The sequence below is a fragment of the Lycium barbarum genome, chromosome 11 (assembly GCF_019175385.1).
Source record: "Lycium barbarum isolate Lr01 chromosome 11, ASM1917538v2, whole genome shotgun sequence".
Taxonomy (NCBI): domain Eukaryota; kingdom Viridiplantae; phylum Streptophyta; class Magnoliopsida; order Solanales; family Solanaceae; genus Lycium; species Lycium barbarum.
The window spans coordinates 21,538,789-21,548,231 of record NC_083347.1 but is presented as its reverse complement, the minus strand read 5'-3'; the positions used below and the strand labels follow the sequence as shown (position 1 = coordinate 21,548,231).

Below are 9,443 nucleotides of genomic sequence, written 5' to 3'. Positions count from 1 at the left end.
TGCTCTCCCTACTTATCATGTTTTGCTTATGTACCCATGCTCATGTTCATGTCCAGGTTTTCAGTTTCAGTTCTTATCATGTTATTTCATGTCCCATGTTATTTCTTTCAGTTGCTTTACATACCAGTACATTCAATGTGCTGACATCCCCTTTTATTGCCCGGGGGCCTGCATTTCACGATGCAGGTACAGATTTACAGGATGACGTCTCTGCTCATTAGGATCTGCACGTACCAGCTTATTGGTGAGCCCCATCTCATTCGGGGTTTAGGCATTATCTTTCTTTATCTAGTTTTGCATCTAAAGGTATGCTGGGGGCCTTGTCCTAGCAAGTATGTTATGTGTTTTTCAGACCCATGTTAGAGGTTTCATAGACAAGACAAGTGTCATGTTAGACTTCCAGAGTTGGTTAGCCGGTTTGGCTCACTTATGATATTGTCCGCATTCATGACTTAATCAAGTATTTATGTTTAATATTATGACTTACTATATTTTATAAAAGCTCATCATGCACTTCACGTTATATTTCCGCTCATGTATGCCTCATGATGGTTCAGCAAGCCATGTGGTTCGCTCGGTCACATGCAGTCAGGCACCGAGTGCCGTGTTACGCCCAGGCCATGGTTCAGGGTGTGACAAGCCCGTTTGGATTAGTTAAAAAAAACGGCTTTTAAGCATAAGTCCTGAAAGTTATTTTATAAATAAGCAGTTACATGTTGAATAAAAGTGCTTAAAGGGTTTTTAGAAGTAAGGATAGTATTGAAATAAACAGAAAATATAAGGGATAAAAGGGTAAAGTTATTAGTCAAACCATAATGGCTTTTAAGCAACAAAAAAAAAAAAAAATAGGGTTGAACAGCTTCTTGATTTTGGCTTATTTTAAGCACTTTTTAACTTAATTTAAGCTATTTTCTATTTTTGTCAAATGCCCAAATAAGTTAAAAATGACTTGTAAGCTGATTTGACCAACTTATAAGTCAATCCAAACGGCTCCATGTCTTCGAAGTTTTGACTCATGATTTTCATGTATGTCCTTACTCTTTGAAGTAAAATAGAGATAACTGCCTCATGAATCAAATACTTTAATTTCATCCAGACCTTACCCTAAATAAAGAAAGAAAAAGTTAGGAACTTTTGGTTATTTTCGTATCAAAGTTCCTTTTGGTTTTCTGTGATATTCTATTAAGATGAATTATAACCATCAGTTTAGCTTATTTTCCACTAATATATGTATATTTCATGACTAATAGATCTACAGACGCTTATCGCCCTAAATTCATTTAATTGGGTAGAATCATGAAGGCACATGCAAAATAAATAAGTATTTTAAGAGACCGTATAGCATGAATCTGGCACAACAAAAAGACAAACTTTAATATCTACAAAATCACTAATATTAGCTGGATAAGCGAATCTTAGAAATTTTAGTCGTTTTCATGTTAAATCTTCTTTTGTGTTCTTTATCACTTATTGAGATTCATCTATTTAATTCTCAAGACTTCTAGTGCCTATTTATGTTTTTAAATGGTAAGCTATTGGAAAACTTTAAAGTGGTCGTGATATGCAACTATTCTTTTTCCCATTTTTCACCATGCATCAATTCTTGCTATTTGGGTTGTAATGGGGAAAAAGTCATGTACATGTCCAGTGGCGGAGCCACACTATGCCGAGGGTGTTCATCCGAACCCCTTCGACGGAAAAAATAACTATTTTTACAAGGTTAAAATTATTTTTTATGTATATATAATAGATGTTGAACCCCCTTAGGCTTCTTCGTATGTTTATCTTTTTATATTTTGAACCACCTCGGCGAAAATCCTGGCTCCGCCACTGTACATGTCAATCTAGTGAACCTTTTATAACCTTTTGAGAAAATACATAAAATTCCCTTAAACTTGTCCCCAAAACTCATTTTAGCAATTTAATTTTATGAGCTTTTAAATACTCCCTTATTCTAGTATAAAGTGAAATTAATCCCCCTAACAGGTGACGTGGCAAAAATAATATTACTCATTTTTGGGAAGCGAGTGAGAAGGAGGAAAACACCAAACATGATCCAAAGTCCAAACTATACACATGTCATCTTATAATTGGATAATTAGCTATAATTAACTATGTTTTCTTATTTTTTTTATTTTCATTTTAGGTTTGCTTTTCCTTTTTCCTTTTTCCCCTTTCTCTTTCTTATTCTTTTCTATCCTCTCTCTTTCTTCATTTCTAGATCTGTCAATATGTTATTTAGATGGCGCGTTGCCATTCTCTTTTTTTTTTTCTCCTTGAAAAATAAATTTGCTTGATGAGTTTAATATTACACCTAATAAAGTTGACCAAGTATATGTTCCCTCAGATCTTTCCCCTTTCTAAATCGAACTCCTCGATCCTTTGTAAAAGCCAAGGAGAGAAAGATTAACTTTGATTATTTTTTTTCTCAAATTTGTTCTGCTTCAACAAACATTGGCCGGAAAAAAACTTCGGAGCAAAATCTCCATTTTTCCAATAGACAATTTTATTCTTTTTTTATGGTGAGGAAGTAATTTTAACGTTCTTCTTTCCGATCTAAGTTTGTTCATTCCTCCATTTTTTCCGATCGGCAATTTTTTTAAGAGTTAATTAGTGAAAACAAGGTGTGAAGAAAAAAAACGAGTGGAAATTTAAATTTTTAATGAGCTGTTGACATGGAGTTGACGTGGCGCGGCAGTATAATACACCTCAACCTCATGAATCTGGTTTTATACTCTCAGGAAGGTACTAACTTCACTTCATACTAGAATAGGTTGGATTTAACCGCCCCGTAAAGTTAAATTGCTAAAGTGAATTTTGAAGACAAATTTAGGAGGGATTTTATGTATTTTTTCTAACCTTTTAAGCAAAAGTTGAAAGTAAGTAAACACAAACCATAATTAATTAGGAAAAAAGATCAAATATACCCCTAAACTTTTCTAAAATGTCTAAATATACCCTCTGTTACAAGTTTGGCACATCTGTGCTACTACCTTTCAACTTTTGACACATATATACCCCTAAGGACGTTAGTTGCATTGCTAGAATTTTAGGGGCCATTTAATTATTATTTTTTAACATCAGAAATTGCCACGTGGCATTTAAATTGCCACATGTACTCCTCCCATCTAATCCGCTCCTCCAATAGCCCGACGCGGGAAATAATCTGAATCACCCACCCTTTTAAACCATCTAATCATTTACCTTCCCTCTTCCAACACCCACCTCCATGGATCTATCTCCATCTGCAATGGTCAAAAACCATCTTCATTCAAAGAAGCACCATTAGTTACAAACAGGGGCGGAGCTACAGGGGTGCGAGGGGTGGCAACCGAACCCCCTTCGTCGGAAAATTGCACTATATATATACTGTGAATTTTTTTATTCATGTACAAATATTAATTTTGCATCCCCTTAACAAATGGAGATTGTGGATCAGTGGACAAGGCGCCTGTGATTGAGCCCGCGGTCGTGGGTTCGATTCTCGGCAATGACACATTTTTTTACTTTTTTCATTCAGTTGGCCAGTCCCTTAAAAAAAAAAACGACGTCACTTTATTTATTATTATTATTATTATTAAAAAAAACGTGGGCCATTTGGCTGGGATATAGAATCCCTAATTTCAAAAGTGTTAACGTTGTTCATTTGTTCTACTGACTACTGCGCCTCGTACTCTGTCATTTCTTCTTGCCCATAGCTTCCAATTCCAAGGTATTTCTTTTTTTTTTTCCCTCTTTTTTTTTTTAATCATACTCAAAATCACAATAAATCCATTATTGTTTCTTGTTAGTTGTTAATCAACCAATTTTGTGAAATGGGTAGCTGACCCATTTTCCATCCATGAACCCCAAGCCTTGATTGTTTAAATTTTTAAATATTGTTTGTTTGCAAAATTGGTCTTCTAGATATTTATTTTTAGCTAATAAAAGAATCAAAGTGTAGATTTTTATTTAGTAATCAATTCCCTTTTATGTGTGTTGGATTGTGGTTAAGTTGTTCTCTTGCTTATTGAGACATTTGGTAGAGTTTTTGAAATGGGATATGCTTAAGGAGTTAAGGTTACTAATTGTTTTTTGCTGTATTGCTATATACAAGATTGAGTTTTTATTCTCACAGTTAGATGTTCTTAAATAGGCTTTATTTTATTGGCTTTTAAGATTGACACTGTGTCTTTAATTCTAACTAATTTTTTTATTATAATTCAGTCTCAAAAGTCTGTGAAGAATTATTTTACCAAAGTTCCAAAATCAAGTTTGGACTCTCATGATCAACCTAATCTAGAAGAAAATGTCAACCACTCAGAAGTACCATTGCTTTCTTCTCAGGAATTTGATTTGAATTCTTTAAAGCATGATCCGGGTGAAAGAACTCAAATCTTGGACTTTCATCCAAATCATCGTGATGTCATTCGAAGAGAATACCTTAGGAGAGGTCCTTGTCAACCTCGGCTTAAAGAGTATCCTAAAACAAAAGTTTCTAGAGACATGCGTCGTTTTAATCCTCAATGGTTTAGTGAGTATTCTAATTGGTTAGAGTATAGTGAAAGTAAAGATGCAGTCTTTTGTTTGAATTGTTATCTATTTGCAAACGATAATATTCATCAAGGAGGGGGTGATGTATTTTCGGCCATAGGGTTTAGGAGTTGGCAAAAAAAAGAAGAGTCTTAAAAAACATGTTGGTGGCGGAAATAGCATTCATAATCAGGCAAGAAAGAATTGTGAAGATCTAGTGCGACAAGAACAATCTATTCAATCTGCACTTGTGAGGCAAGATTCTCAATTTAAGCATGAGTATTGGCTCCGCTTAACTGCTTCAGTTGATGTTGTAAGGCTTCTTTTGAATCAAGGATTGGCATTTCAGTACCGCGTGTTTATTTTTTAATTTTCTTGAACCCCCTTATCAAATATTCTGGTTCCGCCCCTGGTTACAAAATAAGAATACTATACCAATTACGATAATCAATTAAAAATTAGAAGATGAACGGACTTTGGTGGAATTTATGGCCACCCCATTATCAATAGCAGTTTCATGGAAGTGGCCAAAATCCATATTTAACAGCATCGATTAACACTCCAAGAAGACCATACACCTCTTTTTCCTTTCACTAATAATTTTCATATATCCATTCTTGACTTTCTTTTATTAATTTACTGAACATATTGATAACACCCTAGAAAAGAAAACAGAAAATAAGAAGAAAACAAACACACCAAGATTTTTTTTTCCCCCTTCATGTACCAAAGAGCAAAGAATTACAGAGAAAGGCCAAGAAAGTGCAAGTATCGAAGCCCTAGATTTTTTACACTTTTATAGGTTTGAGACCCGGATTCATCTTCTTCTTTTTTATGTAAATTGATATAAAATATTGAAAAGTTTCAATTTTTCAGCTAAAACTATAAGTAAGAAATCTTCTATTAGTAGTGGCAGTCCAAAGGTTCAAATTGATACTTCAATGAATACCCATTTTTTAAAAGAAAATTTAGTGTTGTTGATGATGAGAGAATATGATGTATTAATGGTCTCTTTTGCTAGATGGAGGTGGTCTTGCAATTTTTTTTTGGGTTGGGGGGTGGGGATGGAAGGTGGGCGGGGGGGGGGGGGGTGTTGGCAGTGGTGGCTCTGTTGGGTGTGGAATTGGCCAAACAAGTCAATTCTTTTGTTCACATAGTTGTGATGTAAGCGCTTACCTCATAATAGTCGTGATGTAAGCGCTTACCTCATCATAGACACCAAGATCATTTGCTATACACATCCCAAAGAGAGAAAAATCTAAGAGAAATACTCTTAGTGAAAGGCATAAGTAAGAGAAGGTCTTTGAGAGAATTTTCTGTGGTAAAATTCTTGAGTGTAATTGGGATTGGGGTTGTGAGGTTGAGTGTTGTAAACACTTGTAATATTTCTTCTTTAATAAGATCTGCAGCAGCAATGTGGACGTAGCTCTCACATTGAGGGTGAACCACTATAAATCTGTGTGTGCTATTTATTCTTCGCTTACATCACGACGTAAGTAGGTTCTGTCTAAGGAGGTTGGTATTTAAGTGGTCCAGCTGTGACCCTCCAATCTTTCCTGGGAACTTGCTTACAAAGGTCGGATTTGGGATTCAAATCCTAACAACTGGTATCAGAGCAACAGGTTGTGTTGTGATTTAGAAACGATGGGAGGCGAAGATGGTACGACGCATGGCATCGATAAATTCGATGGTACAGACTTTGCGTTCTGGAGAATGCAAATTGAAGATTATTTATATGGCAGAAAGCTTCATGAACCTCTGAGTCCGAAACCAGAGGAGATGAAGCAAGCAGATTGGGATCTCCTCGACAGACAAGTTCTGGGAGTCATTCGGCTAACGTTGTCGAAGAACGTTGCTCACAACGTGGCAAAGGAGAAGACCACCGCAGATATGATGAAGGTATTGTCTGATATGTATGAGAAACCTTCGGCAAATAATAAGGTATTTCTCATGAAGAAACTATTTCATCTAAAGATGATAGAAAATGCTCATGTTGCTGCACACATAAATGAAATCAATACCATTGTAAATCAATTGTCATCGGTAAAAATTGATTTCGATGATGAAGTACAAGCTCTAATTTTGTTGGCATCCCTACCAAATAGCTGGGAGCCAATGAGAGCAGGGGTTAGTAATTCTGTCGGCAGTAACAAACTAAAGTTCAACGATGTTAGGGATCGTATCCTTGCTGAGGAGGTGCGCAGGACAGATTCTGGAGAGGCATCGACGAGTTCTGCTTTTAATGTTGAAAACAGAAGCAGAAATTTTGACAGAAACTACAACCGAAATAGGGGCAGATCGAAGTCAAGGAATGGCAGGGGTCAATCCAGACCAGGACGAACACATGAGTGTTGAACTGTGGAAAACCAGGTCACTTCAAGAAGAACTGCAGGGCGCCAAAGAAGGAGGAAAACAAGGGGGATGGAATCAACGCTGCTACGGAAGACATTGGCGATGCGTTGTTGCTATCGGTTGACAGCCCGATAGACTCTTGGGTGCTTGACTCAGGAGCGCCCTTTCATACCACCCCACATCATGATATAATGACAAACTACGTGGCTGGGAATCTCTGCAAAGTTTATTTAGCCGATGGAGAGCCGCTAGACGTTGTTGGCACGGGAGACATTAATTTGAAGATGTCAAATGGATCCTCGTGGAAGATTACAAAAGTTAGACATGTTCCAAAGCTGATGCGAAACCTGATCTCAGTCGGTCAGCTTGATGATGAGGGATATGATCTCAATTTTGGTAATGGGTCTTGGAAGGTGGCGAAAGGTGCTATGGTAGTTGGCCAAGGAAAGAAGATTGGCACTCTCTACATGACGACTAGCTGTCGTGATACTGTTGATGTGGTTGACAACACAAAGAAGACAAATTTGTGGCATTGTCGGCTGGGACATATCAGCCAGAAGGGGATGAAGCTGTTGGTGACAAATGGCTTAATTCCGGAGCTGAAGACGGTGGACCTTCATACGTGTGAGAGCTGCATTCTCGGAAAACAAAAGCGAGTAAGCTTCTCAAATGCAGGCAGGGAGTTGAAGGTCGAGAAGCTGGAATTGGTGCACACAGACGTGTGGGGACCTACCACTGTCCCCTCTCTTGGAGGATCACACTACTACGTGACCTTCATTGATGATTCAACTAGGAAGGTGTGGGTTTACTTTATGAAAAATAAATCCGATGTGTTTAGTGTATTCAAAAGATGGAAAGCCATGGTTGAGAATGAAACAAACCTCAAGTTGAAGTGTTTGAGGTCCGACAACGACGGAGAATACACTGATGGTGATTTCAAACGGTACTGTGCCGATAATGGGATCAAGATGATGAAGACTATTCCTGGAACGCCGCAACAAAATGGAATAGCTGAAAGAATGAACCGAACGTTGAACGAGCGTGCTCGGAGTATGAGAATACACTCTGGACTGCCCAAGACATTCTGGGCAGATGCAGTCAATACCGCGACCTTCTTAATTAACCGAGGACCATCAGTTCCCTTGGATTTCAAAATTCCAGAAGAAGCCTGGAGTGGCTAGAAGGTAAATCTTTCATTTCTGAAAGTGCTCGGCTGCTTATCATATGTTCATAATGATGATACGGCTAGAAGCAAGCTTGATCCAAAATCAAAGAAGTGTTACTTTATTGGCTATGGTGACACCGAGCTTGGTTACCGATTTTGGGATGAACAAAATCGGAAGATCATCCGAAGCAGGAATGTTGTCTTCAACGAAGAGGTACTGTACAAAGACAAGTTTCAAAAAAATTCAGAATGTCAGGACAAGGAATCGGAAATAGTCGATTTGAGAGACTTCCCGACACTTGAGCCGCAGCCAGGTACAGCCGAGGAAGAGGAACAAACAATCCGAGAAGGTGCTGATGAAAGTGTCGATTCTGAAACAAATAAGCAGACGTCAATCACAGAACTGCGTAGATCATCCAGGATCAGGAAGCCGATTCACAGGTACTCTCCATCTATCAACTACATTCTACTCACTGATAGAGGGGAGCCGGAATGTTATGAAGAAGCAATGCAAGTCGATGAATCGACCAAGTGGGAGCTGGCAATGAAAGATGAGATGGATTCACTATCGGCAAATCATACATGGGAGTTAGCCGAGTTGCCAAAGGATAAGAAGGCATTGCAAAACAAATGGGTTTATCGGATAAAGGAAGAACCCAATGGAAGCAAGTGTTATAAAGCAAGGCTGGTTGCAAAGGGATTTCAACATAAAGAAGGCATCGACTATACGGAGATCTTCTCTCCCGTAGTCAAGATGGTGACTATCAGAACTGTTCTTGGACTGGTAGCAAAGGAAAATCTACATCTGCAACAGATGGACGTGAAAACTGCATTTCTTCACGGTGATCTAGACGAGGAAATCTACATGCGACAGCCGGAGGGATTCAAAGTCAAAGGAAAGGAGAATCTGGTGTGCAAACTTCAAAAGAATCTGTACGGACTAAAACAGGCTCCAAGACAGTGGTATTTAAAGTTTGACAGCTTTATGAAGAAAACTGATTTTTCAAGGTGCGAGGTAGATCACTGCTGTTACTTCAAAAAATTTGAAGACTCGTACATGATACTGCTACTCTATGTCGACGACATGCTAATCGTAGGAGCAAACCTACAGGAGATTGATCGGTTGAAAAAAGGGTTATCGGAAGAGTTTGCAATGAAGGATTTGGGAGCTGCAAAGTAAATCCTTGGGATGAGAAACAACCGAAGCAAGGAGGGCATCAAACTCTCACAAGAAGAATATGTGAGGAAAGTTATCAAAAGGTTCAACATGCATGATGCCAAGCCAGTCAACACTCCCTTGTCTGGACACTTTCGGTTGTCAAAGGATCAGTCGCCGACAACCGAGGTTGAGAAGAATCAGATGGACAAGATACCTTATGCATCTGCAATCGGTAGTCTTATGTATGCAATGATA

General features: G+C 38.1%; 1 long non-coding RNA gene across 1 annotated transcript; it reads left to right on the top strand.

Annotated features, from left to right (window-relative positions):
- Positions 1 to 2,043: 2,043 nt before the first annotated feature.
- Positions 2,044 to 4,863, top strand: LOC132617723 (uncharacterized). Its single transcript, XR_009573814.1, has 2 exons — positions 2,044 to 2,745; positions 4,207 to 4,863. It is a non-coding gene; the product is annotated as an uncharacterized LOC132617723 (long non-coding RNA).
- The last annotated feature ends 4,580 nt before the right edge of the window (positions 4,864 to 9,443 follow it).